General features: G+C 37.9%; 1 protein-coding gene across 2 annotated transcripts in view; it reads right to left on the bottom strand.

Moving 5' to 3' along the window:
• The window catches only part of edar (ectodysplasin A receptor), a 69,587-nt gene extending 46,410 nt beyond the window's left edge, over window positions 1–23,177 (bottom strand). The window contains exon 1 of one of the 2 annotated variants that reach the window (XM_052026203.1): window positions 22,913–23,177. The gene's annotated coding sequence lies outside the window, so the exon portion shown is untranslated. The remainder of the gene's footprint in view (window positions 1–22,912) is intronic. The other variant, XM_052026204.1, reaches the window with a different exon arrangement.
• Between the last annotated feature and the right edge of the window lie 2,179 nt (window positions 23,178–25,356).

Genomic DNA, 25,356 nt, shown 5'->3' with positions numbered 1-25,356 from the left:
ATCGTCGGATATAATTGAAGGTAAAATGTTTTCCAGTTTACGAGCCAGAACTTTAGATAAAATTTTAACTTCTACATTAAGTAATGAAATTGGTCTGTATGAAGTACATTCCGTTGGGTTCCTATTTTTCTTAAGAATGAGTGAAATAGAGGCTTCATAAAAAGATTGTGGTAATCTACCCAATTTAAAAGATTCCAAAAAAAAAGCACATAAATGAGGTACAAACAAAGAGGAAGAGGCCTTATAAAATTCTCCAGGAAATCCATCAGGACCCGGAGTCTTTCCAGAGTGTAAAGATCGCAAGACCTTGGCGATTTCCTCATATGTAATAGATTGATCCAACTGTTTTCGGTTATCAGTAGAAAGTATAGGAACGTTTAATTGGTCAAAGAAATTATTCATTACAGTATCATCTTTAGGAAAATTAGAACTATAAAGTTTAAAATAAAATTCCCTAAAAGTATCATTTATTTCTAAAAGATCAGTTGTCCTCTCACCATTGGCTTTACAAATTTCTTTAATTTGCCATCTAGCTCTGGAGAATTTTAATTGATTAGCCAGTAATTTACCTGTTTTATCTCCATGAATATAAAATTGACTTTTATCTTTTAAAAGTTGACTTTCAATTGGATATGTTAAAAGAAGATCATATTTAGCTTTAATTTCAACTTGCCTTTTATATAAAGCTGGATCTGGATCCAAAATGTATTTTGGATCTAATAGTTTCAGCTGATTAACTAGATCAGCTCTCTCTCTCTCTGTTTTTTTTTCCCTAATGCTTGCCGTATAAAAAATAACTTGTTCTCCAATAAAGGCTTTAAAAGCGTCCCATATGATAAGACTAGAAATCTCTTCCGACATATTTTCTTTAAAGAAAAGAGTAATTTGTTTCTCCATAAATTTTAAAAAGTCTTTATCAGATGGCAAAGTTAGGTTAAAATGCCAAAATCTGTTTGTCTGAGGGAGCCCAGTGAGATTTAAAGATAGAAGCACAGGAGCATCATCTGAAAGAGCAACCTCTTTTTAGTCACAGGATCGAACTGATGGAATTATTTGATTATCAATAAAAAGTCAATCCTGGTATATGTATGGTGAACATGAGAGAAAAAAAAAATATTCCTTATCTTCTGGATGTAAAAAGCGCCAGGCGTCAATGACACCAGTTTTCATTAAAAACGATTGAAGAAATAAAGCTGATTTATTAGGAGCAGCTAATTTAGTAGATGACCTATCCAGTTTTGGATCTAACCAGCAATTAAAGTCTCCTAACACCAGAGAGTAAAGATTCAAATCTGGTAGAAGTGAAAAAAAACTTTCAAAAAATCCTGGGTCATCCGTATTTGGAGCATAAATATTGGCCAATACCATTGGTGTATTATTTATTTTCCCTGATACTATAACAAAATGACCATTAGTATCAGTTATTACCTTATGTTGATCAAATGAAACTGTCTTATCTATAAAAATTGAAAGCCCCCCTAGATTTAGCTTGAAAAGAAGAATGAAATTGGAGAGCATTCCATCAATTAAAAAACATGAAATATCACGGTTATGAATATGAGTTTCTTGTAAAAAGATAGAGGCTTTGAGTTTTTTTAAATATATAGGCAAAAATCTTATTTCGCTTCATAGGGTGATTTAAGCCTTTCACATTGAAACTAAGTAAATTAATAACTCGATCCATTATAATACTGTTTAAATGCAGGTTAAAAAAAAGTAATGAATAAACCATACTGGAATGTACCATCAAAATGTACTCCAGTGGAGTACCAGATAAGGTAACTAAGCAACGGCTTTGGCTGACAGCCCAAAATAGCTTCCCAAGAAGAAACCCACCCCCCCCCCCCACCACCCAAAGACAACAAGCCAGCAAAGAGACAGCTGGCACCTACCTAAAGACAGATTAACCCAAACTCTCTCTGCTCAATAACTTTCAAGGTTAGTAAAATTCCAACCCAGTCATAACAATGAGTTAAAAAAGCCATGGTTACAAATGTAAAAAACAGGTGTCCTTGTTTCAAAATGTATTTGAAAAAACGATTCAAAAAAAGATTGGAAAAAAAATCAAAAAACATGAGCATCCAAAGTATTAATAAGTGGTTACCAAAATAATAAAAAACAGAAAATGTTCATAGAGAGGAGTATGAAATCATTCAGTGGGAGTTTCCAGAAAAAACTGGGCTTCTCAGGGCAACTGAAACCATTTCTGCAAACCATTTTTCAGTATAATTCTGAGTCTTGCAGAGTAATGAAGAGACAGATTGTAACCTTTCTGATACAGATCCCACATGACCTTTTTAAATTTAACCCAGTCCTTCATAACCTCGGGTGACTAATCTTCAACTATTCTGATCTGACAATCTTGATAGTTAATCATTCCTCTTCGACGAGCTTCACGAATTAAAAGCTCCTTAGTTTGAAAGTCATGGAGAGAGATGATGATTGATCTGGGTTTGACTTGTGTAGGGAGTTTAAAAGGGGGTGATCTGTGTGCTTGATCAACCTTTGGCAAAGATTCTAGAATATCAGGGAATAACTGAGTCAAAAGCTTTGCAAATAATTCTGTAGGTTGATTACCTTCAGACTTTTCTGTTAAGCCGAGAATTCGGAGATTGCATCTTCTACTCCTGTTTTCTAAGTCAGTAACCTTCTGCTTTAATTTTTCATTATCTTTGGCTTGCTTTTTACAAAGGTTCTGTAAGTCATCAATTTTCCACATCCAAAACTGAAAGAGAGGCTTCATTCACTTTAATTTGTCCTTCATGATCTTCCAGGATTCTTTGAATAGAGTTGAACTTGGAATTGAGCTGTTGAAGCTGCTCAAAAATAGCTTCCAGAGTCGTAGGAGAAACATCTTCCTTAGTGGTTTTCATAGCCTTAGCACCCCTTGTATTCATAATGAGATAAAATCACATTTAAATTTGCTACTGAGGATGAAAGAAGGATTTCAAACTGGGTTGAAGAAGTTAAAATATAGTGAGAGCAGCAGCAAATAGCTTTTACTCCATTAACGGCCAGCAGAGACTCCCAATACTTATCATTTAAGACTCCCTTCAGACTCCTTTAACAACCCTAATTTATCCAATCTTTCCTCCTTTGCAGTTTACAAATCAATGAAATCCTCAAATCTTCACACCCTCTCCAGCATAATCACATCTTTCTTATATAAAAGTCAACATATCTCTCCCTTTAAACACATTAATACAGACTATGTGACTGCAGAAGCAACATTTGCACTGCTTAGATATGTCTGCAGTACAAATCCAAGGAGTATCTAGCAAGATCATCATCTGCTCCATGTTGAGCATTGCGATTTTGAGAGCCCAACCCATCAAGCCAGCTAAGGAGGATGTGGGGAAGAAGATAAAGAATGTGTAGAAACTGAGAATCATCAGGAAGGAAAGTGCCCAACTATCCAGCAGGCTGCAAGAGCTCTCCAATGACATCTCACTTAACAACACTTCATCTGAAAACTCCCTTGCCCTGCACCAACAATCCCTCCTCACATCAGTCCCTGTCCTTTTCCATCCTTGAGATTCGCACAGCCAAAAAAAAAGCAAGGGGCTTTCTGACAAGAACACTGTAAAGTCATGCAATATTTGCCTGCCAAACACGATTCAATAGAATTATTTGAAAAACAATTTTATCGTCATTTTTATGCCTGTCATGATGCATTCATCAGTGCTGGTCTTAAGTAGTCTTCTATGTTCCAACATAGCAGGTAGATTCTCAAATAATCACAAACCAGGCTATAGAAATGCATCGGGCCTTCGATAATGCTACAGAAAATTGCTACAGAAAATATTTATGAACAAAAAAATTTAATTAGAACAAAAAACAAGGATGAGTAGACCATGCATCCCCATGTACACAGTCTATCATTCAATAAGACCTTGGCTTGATCTTTTATCTCAACATCACTTTCCTGCACTAACCCCATATCCCTCGATTCCTTTAACATCTAAAAGACCATCTCTGTCTTGAAAATACTTGGTAATTGAACCTCTACGATCTTTTTGGGTATAGAATTCCAAAGATTCACTGTACTCTGGGGAAAGAAATTTCTTCTCATCTCTGTTCTGAAAGACCAATGGCTTATTCTGAGACTGTGACCCCTGGTTCTAGTCTCCATCAATTCCTCATCTACCCTTATAATCCTCTTAAAAATATTGTATGTTTCAGGATATCATCCTCATTCAGGGAACTATAGACTGGTGAGTCTCACATCAGTTGTAGGGAAATTGCTGGAGAAAATTCTTAGAGATATAATATATGAGCATGTGGAATCCAATAGCTTGATTAGGGGAAGCCAGCATGGCTTTGTATGGGGCAAGTCGTGTCTTATTAACCTGCTTGAGTTTTTTGACAAAGTGACGAGAGAGATTGATGAAGGTAGAGCTGTGGATGTCATCTGTATGGACTTCAGCAAGGCACTTGACAAGGTCCCACATAATTGGTTAATCAAGAAAGTTTGGATGCATGGGGTCAGTGAAGAATTAGCTATGTGGGTCCAGAACCGGCTTGCCTGTAGAAGACAAGGGCGGTGGTTGAAGGGACTTAATTCAGGCTGGAGGCCTGTGAGTAGTGGTGTTCCGCAGGGATCTGTACTGGGACGTCTGCTGTTTGTGATGTACATAAATGACCTGGATGAGTATGTTGATGGATGGGTTTGTAAGTTTGCAGATGATACCAAGATCGGTGGAGTTGTGAATAACGTAGAAGACTGGTGATGGATACAGCGTGATGTAGATCAGCTGCAGATGTGGGCAGAGAAATGGCAGATGGAATTTAACCCAGATACAGTAAATGTGAGGTGTTGCACCTTGGTAGGACTAATGTCAAGAGGCAGTACACACTTCAGGGCAAGACTCTTAACAGTGTTGAAGAGCAGAGAGACCTTGGGGTGCCAGTCCATGACTCATTGAAAATGGCTACACAGGTAGATGGGTTGGTTAAGAAGGCTTATGGAATGCTTGCATTTATTAATCAAGGTATTAAGTATAGGAGTCAAGAAGTTACGATGCATCTCTATAGAACTCTGGTTAGGCCGCATTTAGAGTATTGCGTGCAATTCTGGTCACCTCACTATTGGAAGGATGTCTAGGCTTTAGAGAGGGTGCAGTACTAGGATGCTGCCTGGATTAGAGGGCATGTGCTATGAGGAGAGGCTGGACAAACTTGGGCTCTTTTCTCTGGAGTGGCGGAGGCGGAGGGGTGATCTGTTGGAAGCGTATAAAATTATGAGGGGTATAGATAGGGTGGACAAGCAATATCTTTTTCCCATTATTTGAGCGATCCAATACCAGAGGGCATGCATTTAAGGTGAGAGGGGGTAGGTTCAGAACAGACATGAGGGATATGCTTATTACTGAGAGAATGGTGGATGCCTGGAACACGTTGCCTGATAGGGTGGTGGAGGCAAATTCATTGGGGGCTTTTAAGAGGGGCTTGGATGGGCACATGAATGAGAGGAAAATAGAGGGATATGGGCATCCTGTAGGTAGGAAGGATTAGCTATGTCAGCACAACATTGTGGGCCGAAGAGCCTGTTCTGTGCTATACTGTTCTATGTTCTTCTAGAAAGGAATACCAACATATTATCCTTAATCTCTCCTCATATGACAAACTCCCCCCATTCACAGGAATCCAAATGGTGACCCTTCATTACACTTCCTCCATTGCAAGTATATGCTTCCTCAAATAGGCAGACATTCCAGAATAAAATCACAAAATGCTAGAAATATTCAGCAGGTCAGGTAGTATCTGCAAAAAAAAGTTAACGTCTCAAATTCGAGATCCTTTGTCAGAAGTGTTGAAGGGTGTTGAACAGGTCTGATGAAGGATTTTGAACTTGAACCACTCACTCTATTTCTCTTTCCAGAGATGCTGATTGACCTTCTTAATGTTGCCAACATTTTCTTCTTTAACTTCAAATATCAGGATTTGCAGTTAATTTTTGATTTTCACAATATTCCAGATATGGTCTCACCAGGCCCCTATGTAGATGGAGCAGGACACCTCGAATTGCACATATTCTCTTGCAGTTCTCTGTGGCTGACAACCTTGAAGCTATTGGGCTTCAGAAGTCTTGGTTGCAGAACACAGTACCAAAGACAACTCAGCTGCTATTGATGCACCTTGCTGTGTGTGGGACTTTTAACCTAGCCACAACAGTCAATCATTGTAGTTCTCTCTCCACTAGTTCCAGACTGGAGGAAAAACTGCAAAAACTGATACCTTCAGCCACTGAACTATACTTCCTAGCCTTCCTATCATCTTCCCCCCCCCCCCCATCTGCTGAAAATCCTTCTCCTCCTCTCTTCCTTCATTAACCTTCCAGAGCTTTATTCAAAATTCATTGTTATCCCAATGAACTTTTTCTGTCTTCCAGGACTGGCTCGGGTCAGCTTTACATCAGGCATTGCATCTCCACTCTTAAGAGATGCAGGGCATCTAGAACTGACATTGGCCCACCCTTTACATTTCACACTCACTTTGGGGGCAGGTTGAAAGTTTATCCAATGTTGTTTGCCATTTTACCCTTGCAAAGAATTGAGCTACTTAAGCAAAATTCAAAGAGAAATTTGCTTGCAAATATTTGGCACAAACATCAGGAAAATTGGGTCCCATTCTGTCCATTGTTTTCCATTACAGGAAGTGAATGCTAATGACAGTATTTTGCAACAAAATATAATATCGATGTAATAAAAACTGAATTCTAAACATGTCATTACAATTTTAATGAGCTACCTAAGATTGATGTGGGTATTGAATTTCATTCACTTAAATCACACTTATTTCATGATTCTAGATGGATGACTCCTTATTTTTGTTTTCAATCAAACATAGATTACATTCTGGCAACAATGCATATACTTGCAGAGCCAAGTTAAAAATTTGATAACATTAAATGTAGAGAATGCAGTACATCATAATTTTGGCTGTACAATATAAGAATGTTATTCCCGAGGATGATATAGGGTTTCTTATGCAGAACAACTCATTTATGCTTTCATTTTGTTTAACTCAGCAACCATTTGAAAGAGCAAAACTACCACTGTTTCTATTTGCACTGAGATTAATTCAGTACATTGGGCACAAGTTGACAGAGATAATACCTCACTTGTACAGTAAAATCAGTAGCATCTACACAATGTTTTAAATTACAACAATAAATATTGAAAATGTGCAACATTTGACTATTTTAGTGGATTACCAACAAATGTGACTTGAGGTCAATTTTAACTTCCTGATGTAAATGTAGCCTTGTGAGTGGTCAGACAGTTAAGGAGCAGAGACAGGAAAGATCACTTGAAGGTAATCAATCAAAACATGAAAGCCTGTCTGGTAAAACACATCTGTGCTGAAAACATTAAGAAGAAAATTTCTGTCACTACATAAGGAACAGAGGTCATCTTCCCATCATGCGCTTCAACACTGCTTACTCTCAGATAAAATTCTTACATATGTGACTAAAGCATTTTTAGCACTATGGTTTCACCACTGGACAAGAGAAATATTTTTAAAACATTATCTGTACTTCCCAGTATGCTGATGCAGGTGCACATATGCTACTTGCTTTAAGTGCCAAAAAAGAAATATTTTTTCATCCTGCAAAGTTATCTATCAACTTCAGAAATACAAAAACACTATTCTCCCTTATGTTCATTTATTCATGAAAATACTCAATAATATTAAATCAAAGAGTGTGAAGTGGAAAAAACATTGCAGTAATAAAATACTTTGTTTTCAATTTTATAACATTTAGTCATAAACCTCAACAACATTAACTTTCATGCATTCAGTGTTGACTGATCATTAACTAGCTGCAATACAAACATCAAACTAATAGTTCCCCAAACCCTACATCAGAAGCACAAGTCTTCTCTGCAAGATTTTCTGCCCTTCTGCCTTCCTAACTTGCTCAGTTTTCCATTTCCCTTATTCTCTTGCACTTAATTGGACTAACTTTCAAGTCATTGGGTAACAAAAAGAAAATTCCAAGCCTGACTACCATATTGCTGCTGTTAACTAAGCGGTTAACACAGAATGCTTGAAGATGAACGTTAGTGAGAATGTTTATGACTAAATGTGATATAAATATAATAAAGTTGAATAGTAAATGTTTATTTTTACAATTTTAATGAGGTCAGCATTAAAATGTTAAAGAATTGCTGGAATTGTACTCAACACATTGTTTGGAAGCAATGAACGTAGGAAAATTGAGTGGGGAGCTTACCCAGATTTCCACCTATTAAATAAGGGAGAGCCTCAGATAAGATTATGGATGTTCCTACTAAAGCTGTCTATTTGTCTTGTGCCTAACTGGTTTGCTACCCTTGAATTTAGAAGAGTGACGGGTTACTTGATTGAAACATACAAGATCCTGATGAGTCTTGGGCCGCCGTGAAGAGGATGCTTCCTCTTGTGTAGAATCTAGAATTATATGCACATTTTAAAAATAAAGGTCACCTATTTAAGACGGACGTGGTGAAATGTTTTCTCTCAGAGTCATGATTCTTTGAAACACTTTCCCTCAAATGGTGGTGGAAACAAAATATTTGACTGATTCTAAGGCAGAGGTAGACAGATTCCAGATAAGCAAGGAAGTGAAAGATTACTGGGGGTTTACAGTCAGATCAGACAAACTTAATGAATGGCAGGACAGCATCAATGCAGCTGAGTAGCCTACATCTAATTTGAATGATTGTGTGTTCATAATACGCTCAGGCACATCATGAAATGGGAGGTAAGAGGGCAAAAAAAAATCTCCAAATCAATCCTTCCTGCAGCTTTAGCAATCTATCTATAATGATATAATCTGAAGTAGGTGCTTTTCATTTTTCTGCTGCTATAAAAAGAAATGAATTTAGCACATTCAATTACTTTCTGGGCCCATCTATAAACATGATGCATTTTGTAAGAGAATGCCACTACACCCATTTTAAAAAAAAATACATTAATGATACCCTTAATTATTTATCCTGAAAAATAAACTTGGTCTCAGTCATTTAGAACTTTTACCATGGGTCACAGAAAGCTGAATAAGTCCATACTACCTTTTTGCTGCAGCAAACCACAGTTTCTTCCTGTGCCTTGCTCTCTATCCATAGCCCTGTATATTTCGCTGAACTATTACAGTAATAAAATTATACTCTGGTCTTTATTATTTCCAGTTAGTGTTTAAATTTCTGGAGCATAAATAATAACACATTATAACTATTGCACAATGGGCATTAAATTACATTTTAATTACTGTTGTATGTTGTGGCAGTCAGTAGCAAGAAATTGGAAAACCACAAACTCAAGTATGGTCATTCTTTAAATACTTGGATGAACACAGTTGAAGTAATTTTCATTCTGCTGACTCAAAATTGGTAGTCTTCACCATTTAATGATCATTTTCTTCTTTTTTTCTCCTCCCTGAGGAAGGCTTTTCACATTGGGCCTATAAATGACAAGGTATCACTCATTCAAGGTCACTGATGGGAGACGCAACCGTTGTAAAATTCAGGCCAGATTTCAATTTTCCAAGTGAAACATTAGCACCAAATGGGCACCCCAGCAGTAACTGAAAGGCTTTCTGTGATGAAAATGTGACTAGCTAGCAGAGCTTGTTTTAGAGAGCAGTAGATTCTGGGGGAAGATGAAAACATGCCAGCAATGAACTGCAAAATGTTTCTGGGATCAGGTGGAACATGCTTTTTTTTGGATTCAGCACACTCCAGTGCTTCCTTTAAGGACAGCCAGTGAAGAAACATTTTGCATGCTCTGCCTGTTACTCCAAAAGGTTTGCTATTGAAGTCTTATAGCCAGTTTTGGACTCCAGTTCACAAATTTAAACAACATCCCAGCTGCTGGGAGGTTCCTCATGGACTCCTTCACCACAGCAGAAACTTACTGAATTCATCAGCACTGATGCCCATTGAATCAGTACCAGGTTGAACTAGGCACATGAGGAGTGAGCTCATTGGTTTGAATGAAGAGGAACAGCAGGAAGTGAGAAGATAAACTCCAAGTTCAAATTTATTGTTGTCACAGACACAGGGTATAAATGCCATGGAAATGAGTTTTTTGCAGCAGCAGCACAGTACGTTATAAGACGAGGACAAACATAAGTTAACAAACTTAAATTAACAAAAATTACACATACACTTGAACAAAATAAACAATGACACTAGTGCAAGATTGAGAGGAAAAAATATAGTCCAAGATAGTGTTAAGGTTTTTCAGCTATAATTTTACACCTTCTTAGTTACTTGAAAATGTTTTAATATTTTTAATCGTTTGAAGTGTTAAGTGATTTTTAATACATTTTTAAATTTCAATAATTTAATCTCTTCAATCTATTTTAATTACTTGAATTTGCTTCAGTGTTTAAATTGTTTAAAATAGGTTTTTTTCTAGGTTATTGAATTTTTAATATATATTTAAATTACTTTTTTTGTTGTTGTATTTATTTTTAATAGTTTGTCAATTAACTTTGTAGGGTGTGGCTTTGATTACTGGCAAGGGTTTTAGGCCATTTTGTGGGCAGGGCTTATTCTATCAGCACCCTCTCCCAAACCCATCACTCCATGTAACAACTTAAATTCATACAAGGCCTCACCCTCTAAGATAGGATAATACTTACCAGCAAATCAACATTTTGGGTAAGGAACTTCATACATTTCGAGAGACCGGAAAAACTGACATTGTCTCCTTAGAGGGAAATTAACGGGGACCTAAAATTGGTGTAAAAATTCATGTCCGTATGATTTTACTGGAGCAAGTATAGGGAAGCTGGTTCATCAGGGAACTAAATGCATTACCAGAGGTCAAAGATTTAAAATAACTGGCAAAGGAACTAGTGGAGAGTTAAGATTAGGAAGGGGGGGGGGGGGGCGGGGAGGTGGTGGTGGGGGGGGGTAGGGTTGTGTAATATGATTCAACAGGAAATTTTAAGAGAGCATATATCTGAAGAGGACAAATGTTTAGGTACAAAAAAAAGAAAGTTGGGCAAGAGCTGTCAAGTGCATGACAAACCAAGTGACCTCCTTTGTTACAGCAAGATTCATTTATTCAGTGTGTGTTTGTGTAGCACACAATCTGATCTCAATCCCAACTAAATGGCTGTTGTAGCTTTACTCTTGGTTCTTTTTAAAAAAAATATTATAGTTGCTCTTTCTCTCATCTGAAAAGTAAATGATCATCACTTTCCTGGCATTCTGATAATTTTGTTGAACTAATATGAAAGGCTATGAGGTATTCATTTAAACATGCTACTGCAATAGATTTTTTTAGCACAACACTGCAATTCAATGTACTGAAAAAGTTACTGAAGCATAAATGTGAAAAATGAGTCAGCATAGTGTCTGAGGCACAATATTCATTTACAAAAGCTAAATAAAATCCTACCTAATTTTTTTTTGACATAGAAATTCTAGGACAAATTATCTAGTAAAGTGAGCCTCAACAACTTTTCTAGTGTCTGTGAAACCTAAAACTTTTATATGGAGCTTAGATTTTTTATACCCTAGAGAAAAAGATGAAAGCTTTTGATGTATGGAGTACCTTAAAGCTGCACAGATTAAAAACTCTATAGTCTGCCAAGATTGTTGGCTATAATTAAAATGGCATTTCTTTCATGTGGTAGAATAGTGTTGACAAGATTGAACAAATAGGTATCTGGAATACTTTTCACTTTATTCGTTTTAATAAAAAAAACTGTTAGGCACATTAGATTTTTTTAAAGTTGTGAAGTGAAATATATATTTGCAGTTCTTTGTTAGTCACTTTAAAAATATCAATTTTACAGAATATTACCTGCTGTATATATTTGATTAAATGCTTTTATGTAACCTATACCTTGGATGTTTGTCTTTTGAAGTTAATAATTGAGGAAGTGTATGAAGCCTCATCACACATGAAAGAAGTTGGTCTAACTACTTCATTCCTGATTATTATTAACTGCAGACTTTACATAAATATTCAAAGATTTTTCCACTCTTTAAAGTGTGTAAAATTAATTCATAGATTTTTTTTGAACTGAACCACAAATTCCAAGTAGAAATGTTGTCACAAAAAGAACAGTGCATTAAATAAACCAGTTTAGAGGAAATATGGATTTGGCCAAATTGCTCTAATCCAAGCCTCTCCCTCATTATCAGACTAAGTGCACACACCCACCAGATTTCCATCATATTCCAGCCTGAAGATTTGTATATAAAAGTACAAGCTTGCAGGTTTGGAATGTGTACTAGTGTTTGAAGATGAGGAGATTGATGGTTTTGCAGACTGAGAGTTGGACATGGTTACTCAAACTATTTGCTGGGACATGTTTTTTTATTTCAACCACAGACTTCTTGCCTCTGGAAATCAATTATAAACCTCCACAAACTGAAAAGTAAAGGCACAGAGAATGATTAACTCTTTGATTAATTAAGACCAAATATTTACTCCCCAAAGAAACCTTAATGTTCACGAGTAAGATCAACAACATTTAACAAAACTAGACTAACTGTTTTGTGTAAATATCCTTCTGAGATTACCATAAGCATACTGTATCTGAACCACAAATTTCCAGTCAAAGGCAATTAGTCACTTCCAAAATCAAAGGAAAATGGTTTTGGCCAATTCCATTAGGATTAAAATCAATTGTGATTAAAAGATAAAACACTTTTCTCCAATGCAAGCATCATTTTTGATTAACCACTGTGAGAAATCATTTATATATATTTTGTTTGGATATTTTATGCAATATTTTGTTAAGCAAACTCACGTTCAGAGCTTCATTTTGCATTATTTTCTTCTTAGGAATTGGACTGATTAACAAAATGAACTAACCAGTTTCTGGATAAGTCTCCGGAATAAAACAAAAACCATGTAGATGGATTTAGGGAGGAGGAAATAGATGAACTTCCCTCATCTGTAATCAGTTTATCTTTGTAAGCCAAAAGGAGGATCTTCAAAGGTCAGTGTTCTTATTTTTATTTACCATTATTAAAAAGGAACTACTTGCAAAATAAATACTAAAGTTGAAGACAAAGGCTACAAAATAAATAATGTAGCATTGTGGTTAGGTTACCTGACTGGTACTATAGAATTAATCCAGAAAGAAGTCTCAATTCCACCATGACAGATGGGGAATTTAAATTCAGGTAAATAAATAAAAAGTTAGTGTCATTAATGTCCTACTAGATTATCATTATATCATTAGATTATCTGGTTCACTCATGTCTTTCACAGAAGGAAATGTGCAAAGCTTACTTGGTCTGACCAATGCAGTTAACTTCTACCTGCCCCCAGAAATAGCCAAGCATGTTCAGGGGACATACTGGCCTCACTGGTAATGTCCACAATCTTTAAAGTGAATTGAATTAAAACAACTTTTTTTTTCATGATTTTCTTCAAGTTTTAATCCAGTCTTCCTTCTTTGGAATTTAGAATCAATGGGTTAGCATCTCTGTAACTGCGAATGAGATTAGCTAAATTCTGAAAATGGTGAGAGATCAGAATGCCTGTGGACATTTGTAGAGTCATACCCCCCCTTGGGATATGACTGTACAAAACAGGGCCATTTGAACAATTATGCCTGTATCACCTTCTGAACGTCCCATTTCCTTGCCCCAGACCATTTCTTTTTAAACTTTCGAAGACTTGTTCTTATAAATTCCATGTGCAAATACTTCATCTATTTTTACTGAAGGACATTTACATAAACATGTTTTTATACATTGATTCCTTTTACCTTTGCTTGTATCCTTCACTGGTTTTAGTTTTTTTAGTTCAGATAAATTAGAAGTTTGGACACCTTTAATGCTTTTGTCTGCTTCCATTCATTTTGAAATTGAAACCTTAAATCCCAAAGGCTTTGATTTGCTGAAGAAGAGCTACAGAAGAGCATTAATCATCTGTAGACCTGACCATCAAACAGATTTTAAACAAAATCTTCTCCTTTTCATTTTATGTTGAAGTGAGTTAGGGTTAGGTAAGTTTAATGATCTGAAGAATTATTGTCATTAGATATCTAATAATTTGTCATCCAATGGTCCATCTGTGAACATTTATATTAAATATTAGTGCTCCTTGACCTTGCTGAACCTAACAACAGACCTTAGTTCACCAGACATCCACACACATGAATACTTCCACCAGGATAACTGAGCAATGATGGGGAACACTGGCCAGTTTTTCCATTCTAACCCTGACACACTGAGAATCATTATACTGCCACATGGTCGAGAACAGGCCAGGAATCAAACCCAGGATATTCCAAGTGAATCTGGAGGTGCCAGACAAAACCACTTACTCACTGAGATCAAAATAGAAAATGCTGGAAACATTCAACAGTGTCAGTGGAAAGAGTATTGAATATTGAATTCTCCCACTTTAGGTAATCCCCACACCCCCCACCATGCTTCTTCTCTTCTTCCCTTTCCTATCCCCCCTTCTTATCCTCTCTCTTCTTACCTTTTACCCATCCCCCAGTGGATCTGCTCTCCCCTCCCCCGCACCTGCCTATCACCATCTCTTACCTGCATCTACCTATCACCTCCCTGTGCCCACCCTGCCCCCCCACCTCTTTTGTCCACCATCACTGCTCTGCTTTTCCCTCATATATATGTCGGGCTTCCCCTTTTCCTATCTTCAGACCTGAGGAAGGGTCCTGACTTGAAACACTGACTGCCTGCTTTTCTCCACGGATGCTGCCTGGTCTGCTGAGTTCCTCCAGCATCATAGTGTTTTTCATCTAGATTCCAGCAGTCCTTTGCTTCTCGAGAGAAACAGAGTTACAGTTTCAGGTCAAAGACCCTTTATCAGAACTGGGAAGAAAGAAGACAAGTAGATGGAAAGGCAACAGGAGTATCTCTGAAGACAAAAGAGACTGCAGATTTTGGAATCTGGAACAAAAAACACTTAGAAGAACTCAGTGGGTCAAGCAGCATCTATGGAGGCAAAAATGTATGTTGGCGTTTCTGGTTGGGACCCTGCATCGGGACTATCTCAGATCAGCTGAAGCCAGGGTTGCTGTGGGGATAAACTGTAGAGGTTGTCCAGTTGGTTGGTTAATAGGAGCAGTTACAGAGAGAGAAAAAGTAGAACTAAAGCTTTGAGATGAGGACTGGAGAGGGAGAATGCAGACAAAGGAATGTGAACCTGTGTGAAGTGCAGGGCTGAAAGACATGTCCAGCAGATTAGGCTGTTCCAAGAGGCCAACCGGAAAGTTCTGTTTAATTGACAAAAATTTAAAAAAAATCATTTCAACCACTTGGCCACAAAAATGGGCAAAATCAGATTCTCCACCAATTCTACACCCTGTCCACTTTTCCTTTCCATCAAGTGTGCTCATTTTCTTCACAGGTCATTCTCACGGGCTGATAATTTATTTATTTATTGCATCCGTTCACCCTTATTCAATAGGACCAGTCACATTCATAATTAGAGATAATTTCACAGTAAAAAAAAGAGTCTTGCTTCCGAACAGAGTAAAGAACCTCTGTCGTCAGGAGAAAATTATTATGAATCCGGCTAAAGCTAATTTCAATTTTTTTTAATTTTTGGGGAGAAAATCTGTGGGTGACAATTTATTTCTAACATTCATATTAATTAAATTGGGACAGTGACAAGTACAATAACTGAAGCACAGCATTATTCAATATGGATAAACACTGATTAGGAATACATGGTAGATTCTTACTGATAAGAAAAAATAAAAATACACTAAAGGGACTTCGCTTTATAGATTTCCCAAAGAAAAAGCAGGAAAAATCTGCAAACAAAGCTTTTATAATATTAACATTGAGGAGGAAAGGCTTCTTGCCAATGTAACCTGCATAAATACACTAGCAGCCAAATTAGAGACATTGTTCAGATCATAGCGGTAGTGATACTACTGAAAATGTCATGAAAACATTTCTGTTGAAAGATAGTTTCCAAACATTTGACAGATTAGAATGGCAAACAACCCTAAATCAGTGTTTATCTTGAAGTTGGTATTAAGCCACAGCAAATAAGAGAATGATGAACTTAATCACGTCTTCCTGAGCTGAATAAACAAATTGGAATTCTGAGGTAATTGTCAATATTTGGGAAACACTTTCTGTAATTCTGTTTTAGGCTTGTGTTGATTGAAGAGGTCTATTTAACTTGCATACAATTCCTGGATTCCATGAAGTTTTGGCAAAATTGCAGCACATAATCCCTCTCTCCCCATAAAAACTGACTTATTAACTCCATATGAAAGACAAACTTGCTTGACTGTAACTAGAAACAGGGGTACAGATACCCAAAATTCCACAATCTAAAGTGTTCTATGTTGTAAGTTCAATAATTGATCTTCAATCAAAGTCCAGGTTGGAAATCCTTGTTTCATCTAATTAACATAACGGGGCAGATAAAACCAGGCAGCCATCATTCCTGTAGCTGCCAGCTCTTCCTGACTTTCCTTCTGAGAAGGTCAGCAGGTACCCACTTTTCCCACCTTCAAATCCACTGCTCGTTGACCCAGACATGAAGCACTGTGACAAGGACCTCTTCAAAGAGTTAGCATCCCAATAGAACCTTTCAGCCCTTGCACTGGCTCTTGGAACCAAATAAATTATGACTACAAGGATACTGGATTCCCAGTCCCTGTACTTGTCCCCTGGGTTCCTAATTCCCATCTCAGAAGTAAACTAGAAAATGCTAGAAATAGTCAGCGGTTTAAGATTACAGAGGAAAGATTACAAGAGTATTACAGAGGAAAAGTCTGTGAATAGGGTGGAGACCAAGGGAGATTAACTGACACAAAAGGTCGTGGTGTTGGCTGAGAGAGGGTGGTGAAGACTTACAGCTAATTTGTCCAGAGATGATGTAAATAGAAGGAGATGAATGAGGACAGAGGAGAGGAAAGAAGTGCTGGAGCGGTGAGATGCAGAACACTGCTGGAATAAGTCAATAACATATTAATAGCATGTGGCAAGCTCTTGACCAAGTTTCTGTTTGAGTTGATAAGTGACAAGCAAAATTCATGGCGCACAACTACCAGTCAATAACCATCTCCAACCAGGGAGATATTTATCAGCTTCTTCTGTCATTCAGCAATATTGTCACGATCAATACTCCAACATCAACATCCTGGGGTTCACCATTGAATATACTTCAGTCACAACAGCATGTCAGAGACTAGCTATTCTACTTTGAGTGACTCACCTCTGAGTCCCCGAAGTCTTTACTATTTGCAAACTATCTAAGGACGTGGTGGAATCCTCTGCACCAGCATGGATGAGTTATGCCCCAAGAACTTTCAAGGAACTTGACATTATCCAGGATAGAGCAGCTTGCTTGATTGGCATCCCATCCATGACCTTAAACATTTATTCTGTCAACCCCAATGGCTGTACTATCTGTAAGAAGCATTACAGCAAATCTCAAAGGATGGGAAACATATGTATGGAAATACTACTATGTTATGGGCTGTCTGTCTTGCAATAACAGTGCCTGGGGACACAGCCTCACTGGCTGTTGAGGCAATTCAGGGATGGGACCAGTCACCTATGAATAGAAGGAGTCTCACTCGTCAACTGGGAGCTGATCTAATGCTGGAAGAATGTATGCGGGATCACACTAGAATAAAGAGCATGCTCTAAAGGGTGTGCAACCAGTGAGCTTGGGCAACTCATTGGCCATTGGAATATCCAATACCTTGTTACACAGATCATCGCAGAGTTGTAAGGTTCTACTTTAGAGAAGCACTAGAAAGAATGTTTCTCTCAACCTTATCTCAATCTGCTCCAAAGTCATACCATATAGAGGCTTATCATGAATTGACATCATAATAGTCATGGAGAAACCTATGGTCTCAACTGTTCCATGTGAAATGAATGTTGTTTTGAGAATCAACTGGGAATTAGATAAGACTTTTTTTATTAGTCACGTGTATGTTGAAACACACAGTGAAATACATCTTTGCATAGAATGTTCTGGGGGCAGCCTGTATGTGTTGCCACACTTCCGGTGCCAACATAGCATGCCCACAACTCCCAGCCTGTATGTCTTTGGCAATAAATGACAAGGAAATGCAAACAGAAGATGCACAGCACCTCTCCCTAATCTTCAAAGCCTAGTTCTGAAAATGCCCACAGGCAGACATATGGGAGGTTTTTTTAAATCAATTTCTGTCATTCATTAGTGTTTTCTTAATTGTTAAGCTAGTCTGAACTGTTCCTTTGCTGGAAACTAACCAATTGCTGATGTACTTCTATGGAAGTTATTGAAGTATCCATAAAAATACATTTTCTGCTTATATTTATGCAGTTTATACAAGACTAGTGTGAAATATTGGATGGAATATACCTAGTATTGAGGAAGTACTGAGGTGTTTAGTATCTTTGAAGGTGGATATATTATCAAGCCTGGATAAAATGTGTATCCCAGGCAAGGGAGAATATCAAGAGGTGGGGAGGGGGGGGGGGGAATAAAAAGAGTACCCTGGGGTGTTTGTCTGCTTGGAGAAGTAATTGACATTCTGAATGAGCTAAAAGGACACAAGGAAGGAAATCAGAAAGGCTCCAAACACAATTTTTCAATCCTCTCTGCCTTCATGGATTAGAGAACTGCTTCTGTTGCACCATTGTTTGAAAAGGGAGGAAAGGCTAAATCGAGTAAAGACAGGCCGGTGTAATTGCAGTGGTGGGCAAATTATTGGAATCTATTCCAAGGGGCAGAATAAACCTTCACCTGGAGAGCCATACATTACCAGGGACAGTCAGTATCAATTTGTTAAGAGAAAACTGTGTTTGACAATCTTGATTGAATTTTTTTGAGGAGGTAAACAAAGAGTCAATGAAGGCAGTGTGTTTAATATTTATAAGGTTTTAAGCGAAATTCCAGGAATGAGAATTTTAGTTAAGTGGATAGACTGAAGAAGCTGGTATTGTTCTCCTTTGAACAGAGCAGGTTGTGAGGAGCAATACACAAAAAGTGCTGGAAGAACTCAGCAGTCCTGATGAAGGGTCTCAGCCCAAAACGTCAACTGTTTATTTCCCTCCATGGATGCTGCCTGACCTGAGTTCCTCCAGCACTTTTTGTGTATTGCCCCAGATCCCAGTATCTGGGCAATTTTTTGCATTGCAGGTTGTGAGGAGATGCTGTAGAGGGAATTCACATCAAAAAGGGTCTATAGATAGAAACAGTTCCCATTTGGCTGAGGGAGCAAGAAGCAAGGAACAGAGTATGAAGGTAATTGGTAAAAGAACCAAGAGTGACAAAGGGGGTGAAAAACATGGAAAGTATTTAGAACTGGAATGGACTGGCAGGAACAGTAATAGATGCAAGTTCAATTCTACCACTCAAAGGGGAGCTGGATAAGTACCAGAAAAGGGGGGAAAAAAAAAAAAATCGCAGGAGCAGAGGGAGAGCGCAGTGGAGTGGGACCATCTGGATTTCTCCAACACTGAGCTGGCACAGACCCAACAGTCCAAAAAGTCTCCTTCTGTGCTGTAGCCATTCTGTAATTTTTGCAATTTTGTGAACCTCAACGATAGCAGCACAGGATGACAAGATAGTTAAAAAGGCATAGAAGATCCTGTCCTTTCCAGGCAAGGCATAGAATACGAGTGTGCGGAGGTTATGCTAAAACTGTATACCACACTGGCAAGGCCACAGCTTGACAAACTCTGACGATGAGTCAGAGTACAGGAAGGAGATAGAGCGCCTAGTGGCATGGTGTCATGAAAACAACCTTTCCCTCAATGTCAGCAAAACAAAAGAGCTAGTCATTGATTTCAGGAAGGGGGGGTAGTGCATCAACGTTTACATCAATGGTGCTAGGATTGAGAGCTTCAAGTTCCTAGGAGTAAACATCAACTATAGCCTGTCCTGGTCCAACCATGTAGACGTCATGGCCAAGAAAGCTCACCAGCACCTCTACATCCTTAGGAGGCTTAAGAAATTTGGCATGTCCTCATTGACCCTCACCTATCCGGATGTATCACGGCTTGGTATGGCAACTGCTCTGCCCAGGACTGCAAGGAACTGCAGAGTTTGGGACACAGCTCAACACATCTTGGAAACTAGCCTCCCCTCCAAGGACTGTCTACACTTCTCGTTGCCTCAGTAAAGCAGCCAACATAATCAAAGACCCCACCCAGCCAAGATATTCTGTCTTCTCTCCCCTCTCATCGGGCAGAAGATACAAAAGCCTGAAAGCACGTACCACCAGGCTTAAGGACAGCTTTTATCCTGCTGCTATGAGACTATTGACCCTAGTATGATAAGATAGACTTTTGACCCCACAATCTACTTTGTTATGGCCTTGCACCTTATTGTCTTCCTGCATGGCACTCTCTCTGTAACTGTAACACTTCATTCTGCAATCTGTTATTGTTTTCCCTTGTACTACCTCAATGTACTATTGTCATGAAATGATCTGTATGGATAGCATGCAAAACAAAGTTTTTCACTGTACCTCAGTACATGTGACAATAATAAACCAATTTACCATTGCATATGGTTCTCGTCACTACATTACAGGAAATAGGTGATTATGCCAGTGAGGTGCAGAGGAGATTTGAGGGTGTTGCTAGGACTGGAAAAATTGTGACAATCAAGAAAGATTGGATAAGCTATGGTCGTTTCTTTGGAACACAGGAGGACATGGGAAGATTTAATTGAAGGTATAAAATTGTAGGGGCCTAGATAAAGTAAATAGGAAGCACTTAGTTCCTGAGCAGAGTGGCCAAAAACCAGGGAGTATATATTTAAAGTAATTGGTAGAAGTATGAGAGGGGAGATGTGGAAAACCTTTTTCAACCAGAGAGTGGCAAGAGTCTGAAATTCACTGCCTAAAAGGATGGTACAGGCAGAAACTCTCATTACATTTTAATAGTCCTTGGATGTGAATTTGAAGAGCCATGACCTGTATGTTTATAGACCAATGTTGTAAAATGGGATTAGACTGGTATTTCTTTTTCTACCAGTACAGATGCTCTGGACTGATGGGCCTTTCTACGAGTCTTTGACATGGTATTTAATATGATGCAAAGGATAATAACTTAGTTCATTCTAAATTTCCACACAATTTTGCTGCTACTCTCATTGAACTAATTTATTTAAATGATGAAAGCACGTCTTAAAAGTTACATGAGAAAAGTTTTTGATTCATTTCTAGAATTATATAGTTACTATGTTTTAAAGTACAACTGGAATGTGTTAAGGGGGGGAAAATGAGCTATTACTTGATTTAACTATTACTTTTTCTGCTTCATTGTATCCAAGGAAAGAATTTGAATGCTGAACGCCCTTATGTTATATGCATGGTAGCAAATACCATCCAACAAAATAAGCTTGATACAAGTTATTTTGAGTTTATACTAGGTTGTAGAAATGTTATTTTGTTTTCTCATCATACTTCTGGAAATAATCATGTGGGTGAAGCATCTCAAAGTAAATTCAGGTTACAGATGAAAGAAAAAATGTAATTAATGCATTGCTGAATTAGTTCACGTTTTTAATCATATTTTGTATTGCAATCATTTTCTCCAGCTCTTCAGTCCAAATTAAAGTTTTCAAATAAATTTACTCCTCTATATCTAGAGTTACTGTAAAATGTATAACAATCATTCAGGCATGGCAATCCTTGTGATTTTCTTCCTTTCCTCCTCTCCACATTCCCCAATAAATAACAAAAATACTTTGCTTCTGATTGACATTTCCCAGTAGTGGGGTGCCTGAAATAGCAAACAGGGATAAAGTTTCCATCACAGCAGTTCATACCACTTAGATTTTTGGAAGTTTTAAGAATGAACTCTTAACAGCATGACTTGAAATTGATGCACTGCAAAGAATAATAAGTAGTAGTAAATGAATACCTGAAACAAATTATCCATCATAAAGTGAACACCACAGGTAGAAGTATAATGGACTGTAAAGATGTACATCACTGTACTTAATATTTCAAGTGAATATTCAAAATAATTGGTGAAAATTACAAACATGAAGCTTCTTGTTGGGGCCCACAGCACTGTAAGCATGTTACAATTCATCTCACTGAATATACTTTCATTCTAAGATCACTGCTTTCAGTGTTTGCAGAAATCTACTTACTTGAACTAGAGTTTTGTTCAACTGGCTAAAGTTGATTTTTTTGTCAGATGTAAGTGATAACAAATATTTTGCCTCTTTAGCCTTCTTGCATGTCTCTTTACTGAAGGCATTTACTTATTTAATGGTCAGATAGTACCTTCAGCTCTATCTCAGGTGGGTGTTTTGGTGAAGTATTTTGGAGAAGAATTTCAAATTTGGGTCTAATCGATCTTGTTACAGACTTAATTTACCTACTTCAACCAAAACAATCTCTCGTTTTAGTTAACTACAATGTTCATACTGATTGTACAAATCAAATATTACTCTTTTTTTCAAAAAAGGGATGGTATTGTTTTAATTTTCTCATTGCTAACTTCAAATAAATTGGAGTCGATTAAAGTGTGAGGCATCACCATGTATTGGACTCTGCATTAAAATACGACAAAACATCTCTTGGACACTTAAAGCAGTCAGTATGAGAAAGTGACAATTGAATTGGCAGTTAAAAGGTTAAATAATTTGCTCTTATATGAAAAGAAAAGCAACAAAAAGTATTCGATATGTAAAGCTGTCTTTAAAGTGTTTATACAATGATCTTCTGTACAATAGTTGTTCTCATTTGTAACTTAGAACATTTTAAACCAACATCGTTAAATGTTGGTATGTCCCTACACAGTAAAATATACTTTGTATACTTCGCAGACTGCGAATCTGAAATAGTTGACACGTTTTAAAGTGATCATTCTCTATCTGTTCGCAATCTTTCAATGCTCAGCGTCTAGTCGCAATGTTATAACTTTATATGCAAAAGGACAAAAAATATTCGCAGCCTAATATTATGCAAACCCACAGGTCTGGAGGAACTTACCTGAGGCGAGTTCGGCAGCAGGAGTACTATCACCGGGAGACGGCTGAACATGAAGGAAACGTTGGGTTGTGAACAGATTTTTTAGTCAAGTAGCCACAGCCTGCAGGTAGTTCTCACTTTTGCCAGTTCAACCTTGCGCTCCGACGGAGCTTTAGCTTGTTCGCCCGTCTCCTCAGCCCTCGTTACATTCCCTCCTCCTTCCTTCCTCGACGTCACTGCATCACATCTGGAGGCGTCCGCACAGCTGGAGGGTCCTCACTAACTCGCGTCCCCTAGAGGGTAGAGGCTGCTAGTGCGACCCGCCGGCGGAAGCGCCACCGCACACGTTGTTGATCAGCAGAGCGCACTACTGAAACAAAGGTGGGGTAACACCTCAGAACCGCGGCACTCACTGTCCACCGGAAAAGCTCGGGGTATGGATGAAAAACATCCCACTTTACCACCCTAATGAGGCGATTTCTTTCAGCATCACTCGTATGGTAGCTTTTACTATTCATTTTCCCTCCGTCCCCTCTGGTTTGTTTCTTTTGCATTATTTATTTGTTTCATTCTCCATTGTCCTCTTTGTCTCGAACTCTTTCTGACTGATATTCTCTGTATTTCCCTTCCATGTTGCTTCTCTCCTATATTGTTAATATTTCTTCCTAAAACCTGAGGGACAGTTAACCAAAGGTGAAATCTTCTGTCTCCTGAGTTGCATCTCTCTGTTCTCTCATGACAACCTTCTGCTCCAGAATGAGAGTTAACGGTGGTGAGATCAGGTTGAGACTCTAGAATATTGAGTGGCTTCTGCTTGTTCCTCTGTGGAAGTAGAAATGTGACCAATGAGCCACTGTTTGTGTAGGTGTGCTTAGACTTTTGGTACACAAAAGCAGGTCACATCAAGTGTGGAAATGATGCTCAACTACTCTGTAAAATTTCTTGCCAGAGGTTGGAGATTGAAACCTCCAAGATCCTTTCATTTCTTCCAATCCATGACAGATCAGACAATGAATGGAGCATTTTGCCTTGCATCCAGACCAGCCTCCTCATATTATACTCTTTATCTGAGACATGATAAGCTGTGCTAATAGCTGTCTCCTTTTGAGCTCACACTCTTTGTCTCTTGCCTGATTGCAGCCCACTAGTGCCAGGTCTTACCCTTCTTGCAATGCATCCCCCTAATCTAGTGCTTTTTACCCTTGCAATGCCTGTATTTGCACAGTTGCTTAGTGCTGTCAAGCACAATGAGGCAATGTACTCTTCCTCTTCAAGTGGAGCTTCAGCTGCCTTCTCCTCCTCATGATACACTATCCTACAGCAGGATTGGTGCATTTCCAATTTTTCAGTACTAAAAGGAATCCATGAATCTTTGATATGGAGTTGTAGCTAGTTAGATGACATTTCTGCCACTATAACAACCACTTCTTTAATGGAGGACTATAACTACAGTCTTGCCAGAAGTTAATTTCTTACAACCAAATGTATTGGAAGCCAGGCTTTTCATTTTCCAGTAATATACAGATGTGCTGCTGCTCACTCTCTGAATCACTGATCCAGGCAGATTTACAGCAAGGATCAAAGCAAATAGCATTTTGCCATTTTTATTAATTATTTAAATCATCTGATTTGAAAAAGCACATTAAGAAGCCCTTAAACCACTGGAAAAAATATTAGGACAAAAATACTACCGTTCAAAAATACTATGATTCAAGAATATGCATTGTTATAATGCAGCATTGGTTTTACCACTTGACAGTAGCCTCATTATTTAGTGATCTGGTAAAAGTATTGCTTTGCTTATTTCACTGAATAATAGAAAATGTTTTTTGCATGTCAGTAGTGTGCATCTTTACCAAAGATGAGGCTGATCTATTTCTACAGATATCAGTATTTCAAAGTTACAAATGAAATATTCACTGTTTCTGCATTTCTTCTAACTCATTGAAATGGAAAGGTGGAAAGTTCTGCCATACATAGAGCTTCCTGCATTTTCCCTTTCCCCTTTCGATAATTTTTTTGCCTACTTCACTCTGATTTTTATACTCCTGAGGGCATGATGTCTGCTTGTCTGCCCAAGTACATGCTTCCTCTTGTTGGACCATTCTTTGGAGGCCTGAAATAATGTCTAAGACTTTTCCTGTAGCTCGAGTTCTAGCCAAAATCAGGCTTCTTGTGGTTCTGCTCAGTTCATTCCTTGCCTAGATTCTAATTACAATGAAATCTCTTGTCTAATGTGTAAGAACTTCAAGCGTTACTGTAAATGACTTAACTTTGCTTTATGTGTTTGACTGGATTTAATTTTGCTATTGTTGCAGATTTGCTACTTGACTATATTTACATTTGTTTTATTTGTTTTTCATAATTTGTTTATATTTTCTAATTATTTTAATATTAGAAAACAAATTAAAATGCAGGAAAATAACTAATACTGGAATAAGTAAGTCTTGCTGGGAATGGACACT

This window comes from Pristis pectinata, chromosome 11, assembly GCF_009764475.1.
Source record: "Pristis pectinata isolate sPriPec2 chromosome 11, sPriPec2.1.pri, whole genome shotgun sequence".
NCBI lineage: Eukaryota > Metazoa > Chordata > Chondrichthyes > Rhinopristiformes > Pristidae > Pristis > Pristis pectinata.
The sequence above is the reverse complement of the archived record's forward strand: the minus strand, read 5'-3'. Positions and strand labels throughout refer to the sequence as shown.